This window comes from Diceros bicornis, chromosome 13 (assembly GCF_020826845.1).
Source record: "Diceros bicornis minor isolate mBicDic1 chromosome 13, mDicBic1.mat.cur, whole genome shotgun sequence".
Lineage (NCBI taxonomy): Eukaryota > Metazoa > Chordata > Mammalia > Perissodactyla > Rhinocerotidae > Diceros > Diceros bicornis.
In genome coordinates, this window is record NC_080752.1 from 2302168 (window position 1) to 2323255 (window position 21088).

Here is a 21088-nt window from a genome sequence, read left to right on the forward strand (position 1 = left end):
TCTTAACAAATTTTGACACAGATTCCCAATTCGGGCATTCACAACATATACCACGTTGCTCTAAGCAAGCACATTCTCATTCAAAGTTGCAAGTTAATATGTAGGAACAAGTTTGTATAGGTATTTCAAAGATGCCCAGAACTGAGCTAAACGTTGTATGTCTCCAACTCCTAGAAATAACTTCATGCCCCATCTCCATTACTTCCAGCTAGTAAGGATCACATAATTCCTAACAAAGTTTTGACACAGATTCCCAATCCGGGCATTCAGAACATATAGCACGTTGCTGTAAGCAAGCACATTCTCATTCAAAGTTGCAAGTTACTATGTAGGAACAAATTTGTATAGGTATTTCAAAGATGCCCAGAACTGAGCTAAACTTGGTATGTGTCCAACTCCTAGAAATAACTTCATGCCCCATCTCCCTTACTTCCAGCTAGTAAGGATCACATAATTCCTAACAAAGTTTTGACACAGATTCCCAATTTGGGCATTCAGAACATATAGCACGTTGCTGTAAGCAAGCACATTCTCATTCAAAGTTTCAAGTTACTATGTAGGAACAAGTTTGTATAGGACTTTCAAAGATGCCCAGAACTGTGCTAAACTTGGTATGTGTCCAACTCCTAGAAATAACTTCATGCCCCAACTCCCTTACTTCCAGCTAGTAAGGATCACATAATTCCTAACAAAATTTTGACACAGATTCCCAATTCGGGCTTTCAGAACATATAGCACGTTGCTGTAAGCAAGCACATTCTCATTCAAAGTTGCAAGTTACTATGTAGGAACAAGTTTGTATAGGTATTTCAAAGATGCCCAGAACTGAGCTAAACTTTGTGTGTCTCCAACTCCTAGAAATAACTTCATGCCGCATCTCCCTTACTTCCAGCTAGTAAGGATCACATAATTCCTAACAAAGTTTTGACACAGATTCCCAATTCGGGCATTCAGAACATATAGCACGTTGCTGTAAGCAAGCACATTCTCATTCAAAGTTGCAAGTTACTATGTAGGAACAAGTTTGAATAGGACTTTCAAAGATGCCCAGAACTGAGCTAAACTTGGTATGTGTCCAACTCCTAGAAATAACTTCATGCCATCTCCCTTACTTCCATCTAGTAAGGATCACATAATTCCTAACAAAGTTTTGACACAGATTCCCAATTCGGGCATTCAGAACATATAGCACGTTGCTGTAAGCAAGCACATTCTCATTCAAAGTTGCAAGTTACTATGTAGAAACAAGTTTGTATAGGTATTTCAAAGATGCTCAGAACTGAGCTAAACTTGGTATGTGTCCAACTCCTAGAAGTAACTTCATGCCCCATCTCCCTTACTTTCATCTAGTAAGGATCACATAATTCCTAACAAAGTTTTGACACAGATTCCCAATTCGGGCATTCAGAACATATAGCACGTTGCTCTAAGCAAGCACATTCTCATTCAAAGCTGCAAGTTACTATGTAGGAACAAGTTTGTATAGGTATTTCAAAGATGCCCAGAACTGAGCTAAACTTGGTATGTGTCCAACTCCTTGAAATAACTTCATGCCCCATCTCCCTTACTTCCAGCTAGTAATGATCACATAATTCCTAACAAATATTGACTCAGATTCCCAATTCGGGCATTCAGAACATATAGCAGGTTGCTGTAAGCAAGCACATTCTCATTCAAAGTTGCAAGTTACTATGTAGGAACAAGTTTGTGTAGGTATTTCAAAGATGCCCAGAACTGAGCTAAACTTGGTATGTGTTCAACTCCTAGAAATAACTTCATGACCCATCTCCCTTACTTCCAGCTAGTAAGGATCACATAATTCCTAACAAAGTTTTGACACAGATTCCCAATTCGGGCATTCAGAACATATTGCACGTTGCTGTAAGCAAGCACATTCTCATTTAAAGATGCAAGTTACTATGTAGGAACAAGTTTGTATAGGTATTTCAAAGATGCCCAGAACTGAGCTAAACTTGGTATGTGTCCAACTCCTAGAAATAACTTCATGCCCCATCTCCCTTACTTCCAGCTAGTAAGGATCACATAATTCTTAACAAAGTTTTGACACAGATTCCCAATTCGGGCATTCAGAACATATAGCACGTTGCTGTAAGCAAGCACATTCTCATTCAAAGATGCAAGTTACTATGTAGGAACAAGTTTGTATAGGTATTTCAAAGATGCCCAGAACTGAGCTAAACTTGGTATGTCTCCAACTCCGAGAAATAACTTCATGCCCCAACTCCCTTACTTCCATTTAGTAAGGATCACATAATTCCAAAAAAGTTTTGACACAGATTCCCAATTCGGGCTTTCACAACATATAGCACGTTGCTGTAAGCAAGCACATTCTCATTCAAAGTTGCAAGTTACTATGTAGGAACAAGTTTGCATAGGTATTTCAAAGATGCCCAGAACTGAGCTAAACTTGGTATGTGTCCAACTCCTAGAAATAACTTCATGCCCCATCTCCCTTACTTCCAGCTAGTAAGGATCACATAATTCTTAACAAATTTTGACACAGATTCCCAATTCGGGCATTCACAACATATACCACGTTGCTCTAAGCAAGCACATTCTCATTCAAAGTTGCAAGTTAATATGTAGGAACAAGTTTGTATAGGTATTTCAAAGATGCCCAGAACTGAGCTAAACGTTGTATGTCTCCAACTCCTAGAAATAACTTCATGCCCCATCTCCATTACTTCCAGCTAGTAAGGATCACATAATTCCTAACAAAGTTTTGACACAGATTCCCAATCCGGGCATTCAGAACATATAGCACGTTGCTGTAAGCAAGCACATTCTCATTCAAAGTTGCAAGTTACTATGTAGGAACAAATTTGTATAGGTATTTCAAAGATGCCCAGAACTGAGCTAAACTTGGTATGTGTCCAACTCCTAGAAATAACTTCATGCCCCATCTCCCTTACTTCCAGCTAGTAAGGATCACATAATTCCTAACAAAGTTTTGACACAGATTCCCAATTCGGGCATTCAGAACATATAGCACGTTGCTGTAAGCAAGCACATTCTCATTCAAAGTTTCAAGTTACTATGTAGGATCAAGTTTGTATAGGACTTTCAAAGATGCCCAGAACTGTGCTAAACATGGTATGTGTCCAACTCCTAGAAATAACTTCATGCCCCAACTCCCTTACTTCCAGCTAGTAAGGATCACATAATTCCTAACAAAATTTTGACACAGATTCCCAATTCGGGCATTCAGAACATATAGCACGTTGCTGTAAGCAAGCACATTCTCATTCAAAGTTGCAAGTTACTATGTAGGAACTAGTTTGTATAGGTATTTCAAAGATGCCCAGAACTGAGCTAAACTTGGTATGTCTCCAACTCCTAGAAATAACTTCATGCCGCATCTCCCTTACTTCCAGCTAGTAAGGATCACATAATTCCTAACAAAGTTTTGACACAGATTCCCAATTCGGGCATTCAGAACATATAGCACGTTGCTGTAAGCAAGCACATTCTCATTCAAAGTTGCAAGTTACTATGTAGGAACAAGTTTGAATAGGACTTTCAAAGATGCCCAGAACTGAGCTAAACTTGGTATGTGTCCAACTCCTAGAAATAACTTCATGCCATCTCCCTTACTTCCATCTAGTAAGGATCACATAATTCCTAACAAAGTTTTGACACAGATTCCCAATTCGGGCATTCAGAACATATAGCACGTTGCTGTAAGCAAGCACATTCTCATTCAAAGTTGCAAGTTACTATGTAGAAACAAGTTTGTATAGGTATTTCAAAGATGCTCAGAACTGAGCTAAACTTGGTATGTGTCCAACTCCTAGAAGTAACTTCATGCCCCATCTCCCTTACTTCCAGCTAGTAAGGATCACATAATTCCTAACAAAGTTTTGACACAGATTCCCAATTCGGGCATTCAGAACATATAGCACGTTGCTCTAAGCAAGCACATTCTCATTCAAAGCTGCAAGTTACTATGTAGGAACAAGTTTGTATAGGTATTTCAAAGATGCCCAGAACTGAGCTAAACTTGGTATGTGTCCAACTCCTTGAAATAACTTCATGCCCCATCTCCCTTACTTCCAGCTAGTAATGATCACATAATTCCTAACAAATATTGACTCAGATTCCCAATTCGGGCATTCAGAACATATAGCAGGTTGCTGTAAGCAAGCACATTCTCATTCAAAGTTGCAAGTTACTATGTAGGAACAAGTTTGTGTAGGTATTTCAAAGATGCCCAGAACTGAGCTAAACTTGGTATGTGTTCAACTCCTAGAAATAACTTCATGACCCATCTCCCTTACTTCCAGCTAGTAAGGATCACATAATTCCTAACAAAGTTTTGACACAGATTCCCAATTCGGGCATTCAGAACATATAGCACGTTGCTGTAAGCAAGCACATTCTCATTTAAAGATGCAAGTTACTATGTAGGAACAAGTTTGTATAGGTATTTCAAAGATGCCCAGAACTGAGCTAAACTTGGTATGTGTCCAACTCCTAGAAATAACTTCATGCCCCATCTCCCTTACTTCCAGCTAGTAAGGATCACATAATTCTTAACAAAGTTTTGACACAGATTCCCAATTCGGGCATTCAGAACATATAGCACGTTGCTGTAAGCAAGCACATTCTCATTCAAAGATGCAAGTTACTATGTCGGAACAAGTTTGTATAGGTATTTCAAAGATGCCCAGAACTGAGCTAAACTTGGTATGTGTCCAACTCCTAGAAATAACTTCATGCCCCATCTCCCTTACTTCCAGCTAGTAAGGATCACATAATTCCTAACAAATTTTGACACAGATTCCCAATTCGGGCATTCAGAACATATAGCACGTTGCTGTAAGCAAGCTCATTCTCATTCAAAGATGCAAGTTACTATGTAGGAACAAGTTTGTATAGGTATTTCAAAGATGCCCAGAACTGTGCTAAACTTGGTATGTGTCCACCTCCTAGAAATACCTTCATGCCCCAACTCCCTTACTTCCAGCTAGTAAGCATCACATAATTCCTAACAAATTTTGACACAGATTCCCAATTCGGGCATTCAGAACATATAGCACGTTGCTGTAAGCAAGCACATTCTCATTCAAAGTTGCAAGTTACTATGTAGGAACTAGTTTGTATAGGTATTTCAAAGATGCCCAGAACTGAGCTAAACTTGGTATGTCTCCAACTCCTAGAAATAACTTCATGCCCCATCTCCCTTACTTCCATCTAGTAAGGATCACATAATTCCTAACAAAGTTTTGACACAGATTCCCAATTCGGGCATTCAGAACATATAGCACGTTGCTGTAAGCAAGCACATTCTCATTCAAAGTTGCAAGTTACTATGTAGGAACAAGTTTGTATAGGACTTTCAAAGATGCCCAGAACTGTGCTAAACTTGGTATGTGTCCAACTCCTAGAAATAACTTCATGCCCCAACTCCCTTACTTCCAGCTAGTAAGGATCACATAATTCCTAACAAAGTTTTGACACAGATTCCCAATTCGGGCATTCAGAACATATAGCACGTTGCTGTAAGCAAGCACAATCTCATTCAACGTTGCAAGTTACTATGTAGGAACAAGTTTGTATAGGTATTTCAAAGATGCCCAGAACTGAGCTAAACTTGGTATGTGTCCAACTCCTAGAAATAACTTCATGCCCCATCTCCCTTACGTCCAGCTAGTAAGGATCACATAATTCCTAACAAAGTTTTGACACAGATTCCCAATTCGGGCTTTCAGAACATATAGCACGTTGCTGTAAGCAGGCACATTCTCATTCAACGTTTCAAGTTACTATGTAGGAACAAGTTTGTATAGGACTTTCAAAGATGCCCAGAACTGTGCTAAACTTGGTATGTGTCCAACTCCTAGAAATAACTTCATGCCCCAACTCCCTTACTTCCAGCTAGTAAGGATCACATAATTCCTAACAAAGTTTTGACACAGATTCCCAATTCGGGCATTCAGAACATATAGCACGTTGATGTAAGCAAGGACATTCTCATTCAAAGATGCAAGTTACTATGTAGGAACAAGTTTGTATAGGTATTGCAAAGATGCCCAGAACTGTGCTAAACTTGGTATGTGTCCACCTCCTAGAAATACCTTCATGCCCCAACTCCCTTACTTCCAGCTAGTAAGGATCACATAATTCCTAACAAATTTTGACACAGATTCCCAATTCGGGCATTCACAACATATAGCACGTTGCTCTAAGCAATCACATTCTCATTCAAAGTTGCAAGTTAATATGTAGGAACAAGTTTGTATAGGTATTTCAAAGATGCCCAGAACTGAGCTAAACTTAGAATGTGTCCAACTCCTAGAAATAACTTCATGCCCCAACTCCCTTACTTCCAGCTAGTAAGGAGCACATAATTCCTAACAAAGTTTTGACACAGATTCCCAATTCGGGCATTCAGAACATATAGCACGTTGCTGTAAGCAAGCACATTCTCATTCAAAGTTGCAAGTTACTATGTAGGAACAAGTTTGTATAGGTATTTCAAAGATGCCCAGAACTGAGCTAAACTTGGTATGTGTCCAACTCCTAGAAATAGCTTCATGCCCCATCTCCCTTACTTCCAGCTAGTAAGGATCACATAATTAGTAACAAAGTTTTGACACAGATTCCAAATTCGGGCATTCAGAACATATAGCACGTTGCTGTAAGCAAGCACATTCTCATTCAAAGATGCAAGTTACTATGTAGGAACAAGTTTGTATAGCTATTTCAAGGATGCCCAGAACTGTGCTAAACTTGGTATGTGTCCACCTCCTAGAAATACCTTCATGCCCCAACTCCCTTACTTCCAGCTAGTAAGCATCACATAATTCCTAACAAATTTTGACACAGATTCCCAATTCGGGCATTCAGAACATATAGCACGTTGCTGTAAGCAAGCACATTCTCATTCAAAGTTGCAAGTTACTATGTAGGAACAAGATTGTATAGGTATTTCAAAGATGCCCAGAACTGAGCTAAACATGGTATGTGTCCAACTCCTAGAAATAACTTCATGCCCCAACTCCCTTACTTCCAGCTAGTTAGGATCACATAATTCCTAACAAAGATTTGACACAGATTCACAATTCGGGCATTCACAACATATAGCACGTTGCTGTAAGCAAGCACATTCTCATTCAAAGTTGCAAGTTACTATGTAGGAACAAGTTTGTATAGGTATTTCAAAGATGCCCAGAACTGAGCTAAACTTGGTATGTGTTCAACTCCTAGAAATACCTTCATGCCCCAACTCCCTTTCTTGCAGCTAGTAAGGATCACATAATTCCTAACAAACTTTTGACACAGATTCCCAATTCGGGCATTCAGAACATATAGCACGTTGCTGTAAGAAAGCACATTCTCATTCAAAGTTGCATTTTACTATGTAGGAACAAGTTTGAATAGGACTTTCAAAGATGCCCAGAACTGAGCTACACTTTGTATGTGTCCAACTCCTAGAAATACCTTCATGCCCCAACTTCCTTACTTCCAGCTAGTAAGGATCACATAATTCCTAACAAAGTTTTGACACAGATTCCCAATTCGGGCATTCAGAACATATAGCACGTTGTTGTAAGCAAGCACATTCTCATTCAATGTTGCAAGTTACTGTGTAGGAACAAGTTTGAATAGGACTTTCAAAGATGCCCAGAACTGAGCTAAACATGGTATGTGTCCAACTCCTAGAAATAACTTCATGCCCCAACTCCCTTACTTCCAGCTAGTAAGGATCACATAATTCCTTACAAAGTTTTGACACAGATTCCCAATTTGGGCATTCAGAACATATAGCACGTTGCTGTAAGCAAGCACATTCTCATTCAAAGTTGCAAGGTACTATGTAGGAACAAGTTTGTATAGGTATTTCAAAGATGCCCAGAACTGAACTAAACTTGGTATGAGTCCAACTCCTAGAAATAACTTCATGCCCCAACTCCCTTACTTCCAGCTAGTAAGGATCACATAATTCCTAACAAAGTTTTGACACAGATTCCCAATTCGGGCATTCACAACATATAGCACGTTGCTGTAAGCAAGCACATTCTCATTCAAAGTTGCAAGTTACTATGTAGGAACAAGTTTGTATAGGTATGTCAAAGATGCCCAGAACTGAGCTAAACTTGGTATGTGTCCAACTCTTTGAAATATCTTCATGCCCCAACTCCCTTACTTCCAGCTAGTAAGGATCACATAATTCCTAACAAAGTTTTGACACAGATTCCCAATTCGGGCATTCAGAACATATAGCACGTTGCTGTAAGAAAGCACATTCTCATTCAAAGTTGCAAGTTACTATGTAGGAACAAGTTTGAATAGGACTTTCAAAGATGCCCAGAACTGAGCTAAACTTGGTATGTGTCCAACTCCTAGAAATACCTTCATGCCCCATCTCCCTTACTTCCAGCTAGTAAGGATCACATAATTCCTAACAAAGTTTTGACACAGATTCCCAATTCGGGCATTCAGAACATATAGCACGTTGCTGTAAGCAAGCACATTCTCATTCAAAGTTGCAAGTTACTATGTAGGAACAAGTTTGTATAGGTATTTCAAAGATGCCCAGGACTGTGCTAAACTTGGTATGTGTCCAACTCCTAGAAATACCTTCATGCCCCAACTCCCTTACTTCCAGCTAGTAAGGATCACATAATTCCTAACAAATTTGGACACAGATTCCCAATTCGGGCATTCAGAACATATAGCACGTTGCTCTAAGCAAGCACATTCTCATTCAAAGTTGCAAGTTAATATGTAGGAACAAGTTTGTATAGGTATTTCAAAGATGCCCAGAAGTGAGCTAAACTTGGTATGTGTCCAACTCCTAGAAATAACTTCATGCCCCATCTCCCTTACTTCCAGCTAGTAAGGATCACATAATTTCTAACAAAGTTTTGACACAGATTCCCAATTCGGGCATTCAGAACATATAGCACGTTGCTGTAAGCAAGCACATTCTCATTCAAAGATGCAAGTTACTATGTAGGAACAAGTTTGTATAGGTATTTCAAAGATGCCCAGAACTGAGCTAAACTTGGTATGTGTCCAACTCCTAGAAATACCTTCATGCCCCATCTCCCTTACTTCCAGCTAGTAAGGATCACATAATTCCTAACAAAGTTTTGACACAGATTCCCAATTCGGGCATTCAGAACATATAGCACGTTGCTGTAAGCAAGCACATTCTCATTCAATGTTGCAAGTTACTATGTAGGAACAAGTTTGTATAGGTATTTCAAAGATGCCCAGGACTGTGCTAAACTTGGTATGTGTCCAACTCCTAGAAATACCTTCATGCCCCAACTCCCTTACTTCCAGCTAGTAAGGATCACATAATTCCTAACAAATTTTGACACAGATTCCCAATTCGGGCATTCAGAACATATAGCACGTTGCTCTAAGCAAGCACATTCTCATTCAAAGTTGCAAGTTAATATGTAGGAACAAGTTTGTATAGGTATTTCAAAGATGCCCAGAACTAAGCTAAACTTGGTATGTCTCCAACTCCTAGAAATAACTTCATGCCCCATCTCCCTTACTTCCATCTAGTAAGGATCACATAATTCCTAACAAAGTTTTGACACAGATTCCCAATTCGGGCATTCAGAACATATAGCACGTTGCTGTAAGCAAGCACATTCTCATTCAAAGTTGCAAGTTACTATGTAGGAACAAGTTTGTATAGGTATTTCAAAGATGCCCAGAACTGAGCTAAACTTGGTATGTGTCCAACTCCTAGAAATAACTTCATGCCCCAACTCCCTTACTTCCAGCTAGTACGGATCACATAATTCCTAACAAAGTTTTGACACATATTCCCAATTCGGGCATTCAGAACATATAGCACGTTGCTGTAAGCAAGCACATTCTCATTCAAAGTTGCAAGTTACTATGTAGGAACAAGTTTGTATAGGTATTTCACAGATGCCCAGAACTGAGCTAAACATGGTATGTGTCCAACTCCTAGAAATAACTTCATGCCACAACTCCCTTACTTCCAGCTAGTAAGGATCACATAATTCCTAACAAAGTTTTGACACAGATTCCCAATTCGGGCATTCAGAACATATAGCACGTTGCTGTAAGCAAGCACATTCTCATTCAAAGTTGCAAGTTACTATGTAGGAACAAGTTTGAATAGGACCTTCAAAGATGCCCAGAACTGAGCTAAACTTGGTATGTGTCAAACTCCTAGAAATAACTTCATGCCCCAACTCCCTTACTTCCAGCTAGTAAGGATCACATAATTACTAACAAAGTTTTGACACAGATTCCCAATTCGGGCATTCAGAACATACAGAACGTTGCTGTAAGCAAGCACATTCTCATTCAAAGATGCAAGATAGTATGTAGGAACAAGTTTGTATAGGTATTTCAAAGATGCCCAGAACTGAGCTAAACGTTGTATGTCTCCAACTCCTAGAAAAAACTTCATGCCCCATCTCCCTTACTTCAATCTAGTAAGGATCACATAATTCCTAACAAAGTTTTGACACAGATTCCCAATTCGGGCATTCAGAACATAGCGCGTTGCTGTAAGTAAGCACATTCTCATTCAAAGATGCAAGTTACTATGTAGGAACAGGTTTGTATAGGTATTTCAAAGATGCCCAAAACTTAGCTAAACTTGGTATGTCTCCAACTCCTAGAAATACTGCATGCCCCATCTCCCTTACTTCCATCTAGTAAGGGTCACATAATTCCTAACAAAGTTTTGACACAGATTCCCAATACGGGCATTCAGAACATATAGCACGTTGCTGTAAGCAAGCACATTCTCATTCATAGTTGCAAGTTACTATGTAGGAACAAGTGTGTATAGGTCTTTCAAATATGTCTACAACTGAGCTAAAATTGGTATGTCTCCAACTCCTAGAAATACCTTCATGCCCCAACTCCCTTACTTCCAGCTAGTAAGGATCTCATAATTCCTAACAAATTTTGACACAGATTCCCAATTCGGGCATGCAGAACATATAGCACGTTGCTGTAAGCAAGCACATTCTCATTCAAAGTTGCAAGTTACTATGTAGGAACAAGTTTGTATAGGTATTTCAAAGATGCCCAGGACTGTGCTAAACTTGGTATGTGTCCAACTCCTAGAAATACCTTCATGCCCCAACTCCCTTACTTCCAGCTAGTAAGGATCACATAATTCCTAACAAATTTTGACACAGATTCCCAATTCGGGCATTCAGAACATATAGCACGTTGCGCGAAGCAAGCACATTCTCATTCAAAGTTGCAAGTTAATATGTAGGAACAAGTTTGTATAGGTATTTCAAAGATGCCCAGAACTGAGCTAAACTTGGTATGTGTCCAACTCCTAGAAATAACTTCATGCCCCATCTCCCTTACTTCCATCTAGTAAGGATCACATAATTCCTAACAAAGTTTTGACACAGATTCCCAATTCGGGCATTCACAACATATAGCACGTTGCTGTAAGCAAGCACATTCTCATTCAAAGTTGCAAGTTACTATGTAGGAACAAGTTTGTATAGGTATTTCAAAGATGCCAAGAACTGAGCTAAACGTTGCATGTCTCCAACTCCTAGAAATAACTTCATGCCCCATCTCCCTTACTTCCAGCTAGTAAGGATCACATAATTCCTAAGAAAGTTTTGACACAGATTCCCAATTCGGGCATTCAGAACATAAAGCACGTTGCTGTAAGCAAGCATATTCTCATTCAAAGATGCAAGTTACTATGTAGGAATAAGTGTGTATAGGTATTTCAAAGATGCCCAGAACTGAGCTAAACTTGGTATGTCTCCAAATCCTAGAAATATCTTCATGCCCCAACTCACTTACTTCCAGCTAGTAAGGATCACATAATTCCTAACAAAGTTTTGACACAGATTCCCAATTCGGGCATTCAGAACATATAGCACGTTGCTGTAAGCAAGCACATTCTCATTCAAAGTTGCAAGTTACTATGTAGGAACAAGTTTGTATAGGTATTTCACAGATGCCCAGAACTGAGCTAAACATGGTATGTGTCCAACTCCTAGAAATAACTTCATGCCCCAACTCCCTTACTTCCAGCTAGTAAGGATCACATAATTCCTAACAAAGTTTTGACACAGATTCCCAATTCGGGCATTCAGAACATATAGCACGTTGCTGTAAGAAAGCACATTCTCATTCAAAGTTGCAAGTTACTATGTAGGAACAAGTTTGAATAGGACCTTCAAAGATGCCCAGAACTGAGCTAAACTTGGTATGTGTCAAACTCCTAGAAATAACTTCATGCCCCAACTCCCTTACTTCCAGCTAGTACAGATCACATAATTACTAACAAAGTTTTGACACAGATTCCCAATTCGGGCATTCAGAACATACAGCACGTTGCTGTAAGCAAGCACATTCTCATTCAAAGATGCAAGATACTATGTAGGAACAAGTTTGTATAGGTATTTCAAAGATGCCCAGAACTGAGCTAAACGTTGTATGTCTCCAACTCCTAGAAAAAACTTCATTCCCCATCTCCCTTACTTCAATCTAGTAAGGATCACATAATTCCTAACAAAGTTTTGACACAGATTCCCAATTCGGGCATTCAGAACATAGCGCGTTGCTGTAAGTAAGCACATTCTCATTCAAAGGTGCAAGTTACTATGTAGGAACAGGTTTGTATAGGTATTTCAAAGATGCCCAGAACTTAGCTAAACTTGGTATGTCTCCAACTCCTAGAAATACTGCATGCCCCATCTCCCTTACTTCCATCTAGTAAGGGTCACATAATTCCTAACAAAGTTTTGACACAGATTCCCAATTCGGGCATTCAGAACATATAGCACGTTGCTGTAAGCAAGCACATTCTCATTCAAAGTTGCAAGTTACTATGTAGGAACAAGTGTGTATAGGTATTTCAAAGATGCCAGAACTGAGCTAAACTTGGTATGTCTCCTACCTCTAGAAATAACTTCTTGCCCTAACTCCCTTACTTCCATCTAGTAAGGATCACATAATTCCTAACAAAGTTTTGACACAGATTCCCAATTCGGGCATTCAGAACATATAGCACGTTGCTGTAAGTAAGCACATTCTCATTCAAAGTTGCAAGTTACTATGTAGGAACAAGTTTGTATACGTATTTCAAAGATGCCTACAACTGAGCTAAAATTGGTATGTCTCCAACTCCTAGAAATACCTTCATGCCCCAACTCCCTTACTTCCAGCTAGTAAGGATCTCATAATTCCTAACAACTTTGACACAGATTCCCAATTCGGGCATTCAGAACATATAGCACGTTGCTGTAAGCAAGCACATTCTCATTCAAAGTTACAAGTTACTATGTAGGAACAAGTTTGTATAGGTATTTCAAAGATGCCCAGGACTGTGCTAAACTTGGTATGTGTCCAACTCCTAGAAATACCTTCATGCCCCAACTCCCTTACTTCCAGCTAGTAAGGATCACATAATTCCTAACAAATTTTGACACAGATTCCCAATTCGGGCATTCAGAACATATAGCACGTTGCTCTAAGCAAGCACATTCTCATTCAAAGTTGCAAGTTAATATGTAGGAACAAGTTTGTATAGGTATTTCAAAGATGCCCAGAACTGAGCTAAACTTGGTATGTGTCCAACTCCTAGAAATAACTTCATGCCCCATCTCCCTTACTTCCAGCTAGTAAGGATCACATAATTCCTAACAAAGTTTTGACACAGATTCCCAATTCGGGCATTCAGAACATATAGCACGTTGCTGTAAGAAAGCACATTCTCATTCAAAGTTGCAAGTTACTATGTAGGAACAAGTTTGAATAGGACCATCAAAGATGCCCAGAACTGAGCTAAACTTGGTATGTGTCAAACTCCTAGAAATAACTTCATGCCCCAACTCCCTTACTTCCAGCTAGTAAGGATCACATAATTACTAACAAAGTTTTGACACAGATTCCCAATTCGGGCATTCAGAACATACAGAACGTTGCTGTAAGCAAGCACATTCTCATTCAAAGATGCAAGATAGTATGTAGGAACAAGTTTGTATAGGTATTTCAAAGATGCCCAGAACTGAGCTAAACGTTTTATGTCTCCAACTCCTAGAAAAAACTTCATGCCCCATCTCCCTTACTTCAATCTAGTAAGGATCACATAATTCCTAACAAAGTTTTGACACAGATTCCCAATTCGGGCATTCAGAACATAGCGCGTTGCTGTAAGTAAGCACATTCTCATTCAAAGATGCAAGTTACTATGTAGGAACAGGTTTGTATAGGTATTTCAAAGATGCCCAGAACTTAGCTAAACTTGGTATGTCTCCAACTCCTAGAAATACTGCATGCCCCATCTCCCTTACTTCCATCTAGTAAGGGTCACATAATTCCTAACAATGTTTTGACACAGATTCCCAATACGGGCATTCAGAACATATAGCACGTTGCTGTAAGCAAGCACATTCTCATTCAAAGTTGCAAGTTACTATGTAGGAACAAGTGTGTATAGGTATTTCAAATATGCCTACAACTGAGCTAAAATTGGTATGTCTCCAACTCCTAGAAATACCTTCATGCCCCAACTCCCTTACTTCCAGCTAGTAAGGATCTCATAATTCCTAACAAATTTTGACACAGATTCCCAATTCGGGCATTCAGAACATATAGCACGTTGCTGTAAGCAAGCACATTCTCATTCAAAGTTGCAAGTTACTATGTAGGAACAAGTTTGTATAGGTATTTCAAAGAAGCCCAGGACTGTGCTAAACTTGGTATGTGTCCAACTCCTAGAAATACCTTCATGCCCCAACTCCCTTACTTCCAGCTAGTAAGGATCACATAATTCCTAACAAATTTTGACACAGATTCCCAATTCGGGCATTCAGAACATATAGCACGTTGCTGTAAGCAAGCACATTCTCATTCAAAGTTGCAAGTTAATATGTAGGAACAAGTTTGTATAGGTATTTCAAAGATGCCCAGAACTGAGCTAAACGTTGCATGTCTCCAACTCCTAGAAATAACTTCATGCCCCATCTCCCTTACTTCCAGCTAGTAAGGATCACATAATTCCTAACAAAGTTTTGACACAGATTCCCAATTCGGGCATTCAGAACATAAAGCACGTTGCTGTAAGCAAGCACATTCTCATTCAAAGATGCAAGTTACTATGTAGGAATAAGTGTGTATAGGTATTTCAAAGATGCCCAGAACTGAGCTAAACTTGGTATGTCTCCAAATCCTAGAAATATCTTCATGCCCAAACTCACTTACTTCCAGCTAGTAAGGATCACATAATTCCTAACAAAGTTTTGACACAGATTCCCAATTCGGGCATTCAGAACATATAGCACGTTGCTGTAAGCAAGCACATTCTCATTCAAAGTTGCAAGATACTATGTAGGAACAAGTTTGTATAGGTATTTCACAGATGCCCAGAACTGAGCTAAACATGGTATGTGTCCAACTCCTAGAAATAACTTCATGCCCCAACTCCCTTACTTCCAGCTAGTAAGGATCACATAATTCCTAACAAAGTTTTGACACAGATTCCCAATTCGGGCATTCAGAACATATAGCACGTTGCTGTAAGAAAGCACATTCTCATTCAAAGTTGCAAGTTACTATGTAGGAACAAGTTTGAATAGGACCTTCAAAGATGCCCAGAACTGAGCTAAACTTGGTATGTGTCAAACTCCTAGAAATAACTTCATGCCCCAACTCCCTTACTTCCAGCTAGTACGGATCACATAATTACTAACAAAGTTTTGACACAGATTCCCAATTCGGGCATTCAGAACATACAGCACGTTGCTGTAAGCAAGCACATTCTCATTCAAAGATGCAAGATACTATGTAGGAACAAGTTTGTATAGGTATTTCAAAGATGCCCAGAACTGAGCTAAACGTTGTATGTCTCCAACTCCTAGAAAAAACTTCATGCCCCATCTCCCTTACTTCAATCTAGTAAGGATCACATAATTCCTAACAAAGTTTTGACACAGATTCCCAATTCGGGCATTCAGAACATAGCGCGTTGCTGTAAGTAAGCACATTCTCATTCAAAGATGCAAGTTACTATGTAGGAACAGGTTTGTATAGGTATTTCAAAGATGCCCAGAACTTAGCTAAACTTGGTATGTCTCCAACTCCTAGAAATACTGCATGCCCCATCTCCCTTACTTCCATCTAGTAAGGGTCACATAATTCCTAACAAAGTTTTGACACAGATTCCCAATTCGGGCATTCAGAACATATAGCACGTTGCTGTAAGCAAGCACATTCTCATTCAAAGTTGCAAGTTACTATGTAGGAACAAGTGTGTATAGGTATTTCAAAGATGCCCAGAACTGAGCTAAACATGGTATGTGTCCTACCTCTAGAAATAACTTCATGCCCTAACTCCCTTACTTCCATCTAGTAAGGATCACATAATTCCTAACAAAGTTTTGACACAGATTCCCAATTCGGGCATTCAGAACATATAGCACGTTGCTGTAAGTAAGCACATTCTCATTCAAAGTTGCAAGTTACTATGTAGGAACAAGTTTGTATAGGTATTTCAAAGATGCCTACAACTGAGCTAAAATTCGTATGTCTCCAACACCTAGAAATACCTTCATGCCCCAACTCCCTTACCTCCAGCTAGTAAGGATCTCATAATTCCTAACAAATTTGACACAGATTCCCAATTCGGGCATTCAGAACATATAGCACGTTGCTGTAAGCAAGCACATTCTGATTCAAAGTTACAAGTTACTATGTAGGAACAAGTTTGTATAGGTATTTCAAAGATGCCCAGGACTGTGCTAAACTTGGTATGTGTCCAACTCCTAGAAATACCTTCATGCCCCAACTCCCTTACTTCCAGCTAGTAAGGATCACATAATTCCTAACAAATTTTGACACAGATTCCCAATTCGGGCATTCAGAACATATAGAACGTTGCTCTAAGCAAGCACATTCTCATTCAAAGTTGCAAGTTAATATGTAGGAACAAGTTTGTATAGGTATTTCAAAGATGCCCAGAACTGAGCTAAACTTGGTATGTGTCCAACTCCTAGAAATAACTTCATGCCCCATCTCCCTTACTTCCAGCTAGTAAGGATCACATAATTCCTAACAAAGTTTTGACACAGATTCCCAATTCGGGCATTCAGAACCTATAGCACGTTGCTGTAAGCAAGCACATTCTCATTCAAAGTTGCAAGTTACTATGTAGGAACAAGTTTGAATAGGACTTTCAAAGATGCCCAGAACTGAGCTAAACTTGGTATGTGTCCAACTCCTAGAAATAACTTCATGCCCCAACTCCCTTACTTCCAGCTAGTAAGGATCACAAAATTCCTAACAAAGTTTTGACACAGATTCTCAATTCGGGCATTCAGAACATATAGCACGTTGCTGTAAGCAAGCACATTCTCATTCAAAATTGCAAATTACTATGTAGGAACAAGTTTGTATAGGTATTTCAAAGATGCCCAGAACTGAGCTAAACTTGGTATGTGTGCAACTCCTAGAAATAACTTCATGCCCCATCTCCCTTACTTCCAGCTAGTAAGGATCACATAATTCCTAACAAAATTTTGACACAGATTCCCAATTCGGGCATTCAGAACATATAGCACGTTGCTGTAAGCAAGCACATTCTCATTAAAAGTTGCAAGTTACTATGTAGGAACAAGTTTGTATAGGTATTTCAAAGATGCCCAGGACTGTGCTAAACTTGGTATGTCTCCAACTCCTAGAAATACTGCATGCCCCATCTCCCTTACTTCCACCTAGTAAGGGTCACATAATTCCTAACAAAGTTTTGACACAGATTCCCAATTCGGGCATTCAGAACATATAGCACGTTGCTGTAAGCAAGCACATTCTCATTCAAAGTTGCAAGTTACTATGTAGGAACAAGTGTGTATAGGTATTTCAAAGATGCCCAGAACTGAGCTAAACTTGGTATGTGTCCTACCTCTAGAAATAACTTCATGCCCTAACTCCCTTACTTCCATCTACTAAGGATCACATAATTCCTAACAAAGTTTTGACACAGATTCCCAATTCGGGCATTCAGAACATATAGCACGTTGCTGTAAGTAAGCACATTCTCATTCAAAGTTGCAAGTTACTATGTAGGAACAAGTTTGTATAGGTATTTCAAAGATGCCTACAACTGAGCTAAAATTGGTATGTCTCCAACACCTAGAAATACCTTCATGCCCCAACTCCCTTACTTCCAGCTAGTAAGGATCTCATAATTCCTAACAACTTTGACACAGATTCCCAATTCGGGCATTCAGAACATATAGCACGTTGCTGTAAGCAAGCACATTCTCATTCAAAGTTACAAGTTACTATGTAGGAACAAGTTTGTATAGGTATTTCAAAGATGCCCAGGACTGTGCTAAACTTGGTATGTGTCCAACTCCTAGAAATACCTTCATGCCCCAACTCCCTTACTTCCAGCTAGTAAGGATCACATAATTCCTAACAAATTTTGACACAGATTCCCAATTCGGGCATTCAGAACATATAGCACGTTGCTGTAAGCAAGCACATTCTCATTCAAAGTTGCAAGTTACTATGTAGGAACAAGTTTGAATAGGACTTTCAAAGATGCCCAGAACTGAGCTAAACTTGGTATGTGTCCAACTCCTAGAAATAACTTCATGCCCCAACTCCCTTACTTCCAGCTAGTAAGGATCACATAATTCCTAACAAAGTTTTGAGACAGATTCTCAATTCGGGCATTCAGAACATATAGCACGTTGCTGTAAGCAAGCACATTCTCATTCAAAATTGCAAATTACTATGTAGGAACAAGTTTGTATAGGTATTTCAAAGATGCCCAGAACTGAGCTAAACTTGGTATGTGTGCAACTCCTAGAAATAACTTCATGCCCCATCTCCCTTACTTCCAGCTAGTAAGGATCACATAATTCCTAACAAAATTTTGACACAGATTCCCAATTCGGGCATTCAGAACATATAGCACGTTGCTGTAAGCAAGCACATTCTCATTAAAAGTTGCAAGTTACTATGTAGGAACAAGTTTGTATAGGTATTTCAAAGATGCCCAGGACTGTGCTAAACTTGGTATGTGTCCAACTCCTAGAAATACCTTCATGCCCCAACTCCCTTACTTCCAGCTAGTAAGGATCACATAATTCCTAACAAATTTTGACACAGATTCCCAATTCGGGCATTCGGAACATATAGCACGTTGCTGTAAGCAAGCACATTCTCATTCAAAGTTGCAAGTTAATATGTAGGAACAAGTTTGTATAGGTATTTCAAAGATGCCCAGAACTGAGCTAAACTTGGTATGTGTCCAACTCCTAGAAATACCTTCATGCCCCATCTCCCTTACTTCCAGCTAGTAAGGATCACATAATTCCTAACAAAGTTTTGACACAGATTCCCAATTCGGGCATTCAGAACATATAGCACGTTGCTGTAAGCAAGCACATTCTCATTCAAAGTTGCAAGTTACTATGTAGGAACAAGTTTGTATAGGTATTTCAAAGATGCCCAGAACTGAGCTAAACTTGGTATGTGTCCAACTCCTAGAAATAACTTCAGGCCCCATCTCCCTTACTTCCAGCTAGTAAGGATCACATAATTTCTACCAAAGTTTTGACACAGATTCCCAATTCGGGCATTCAGAACATATAGCACGTTGCTGTAAGCGAGCACATTCTCATTCAAAGTTGCAAGTTACTGTGTAGGAACAAGTTTGTATAGGTATTTCAAAGATGCCCTGAACTGAGCTAAACTTGGTATGTCTCCAACGCCTAGATATAACTTCATGCCCCATCTCCCTTACTTCCAGCTAGTAAGGATCACATAATTTCTAACAAAGTTTTGACACAGATTCCCAATTCTGGCATTCACAACATATAGCACGTTGCTGTAAGCAAGCACATTCTCATTCAAAGTTGCAAGTTACTATGTAGGAACAAGTTTGTATAGGTATTTCAAAGATGCCCAGAACTGAGCTAAACGTTGCATGTCTCCAACTCCTAGAAATAACTTCATGCCCCATCTCCCTTACTTCCAGCTAGTAAGGATCACATAATTCCTAACAAAGTTTTGACACAGATTCCCAATTCGGGCATTCAGAACATAAAGCACGTTGCTGTAAGCAAGCACATTCTCATTCAAAGATGCAAGTTACTATGTAGGAATAAGTGTGTATAGGTATTTCAAAGATGCCCAGAACTGAGCTAAACTTGGTATGTCTCCAAATCCTAGAAATATCTTCATGCCCCAACTCACTTACTTCCAGCTAGTAAGGATCACATAATTCCTAACAAAGTTTTGACACAGATTCCTAATTCGTGCATTCAGAACATATAGCACGTTGCTGTAAGTAAGCACATTCTCATTCAAAGTTGCAAGTTACTATGAAGGAACAAGTTTGTATAGGTATTTCAAAGATGCCTACAACTGAGCTAAACTTGGTATGTCTCCAACTCCTAGAAATACCTTCATGCCCCAACTCCCTTACTTCCAGCTAGTAAGGATCACATAATTCCTAACAAATTTTGACACAGATTCCCAATTCATGCATTCAGAACATATAGCACGTTGCTGTAAGAAAGCACATTCTCATTCAAAGTTGCAAGTTAATATGTAGGAACAAGTTTGTATAGGTATTTCAAAGATGCCCAGAATTGAGCTAAACTTGGTATGTGTCCAACTCCTAGAAATAACTTCATGTCCCATCTCCCTTACTTCCAGCTAGTAAGAATCACATAATTCCTAACAAAGTTTTGACACAGATTCCCAATTCGGGCATTCAGAACATATAGCACGTTGCTGTAAGCAAGCACATTCTCATTCAAAGATGCAAGTTACTATGTAGGAACAAGTTTGTATAGGTATTTCAAAGATGCCCAGAACTGAGCTAAACTTGGTATGTGTCCAACTCCTAGAAATACCTTCATGCCCCATCTCCCTTACTTCCAGCTAGTAAGGATCACATAATTCCTAACAAAGTTTTGACACAGATTCCCAATTCGGGCATTGAGAACATATAGCACGTTGCTGTAAGCAAGCACATTCTCATTCAAAGTTGCAAGTTACTATGTAGGCACAAGTTTGTATAGGCATTTCAAAGATGCCCAGGACTGTGCTAAACTTG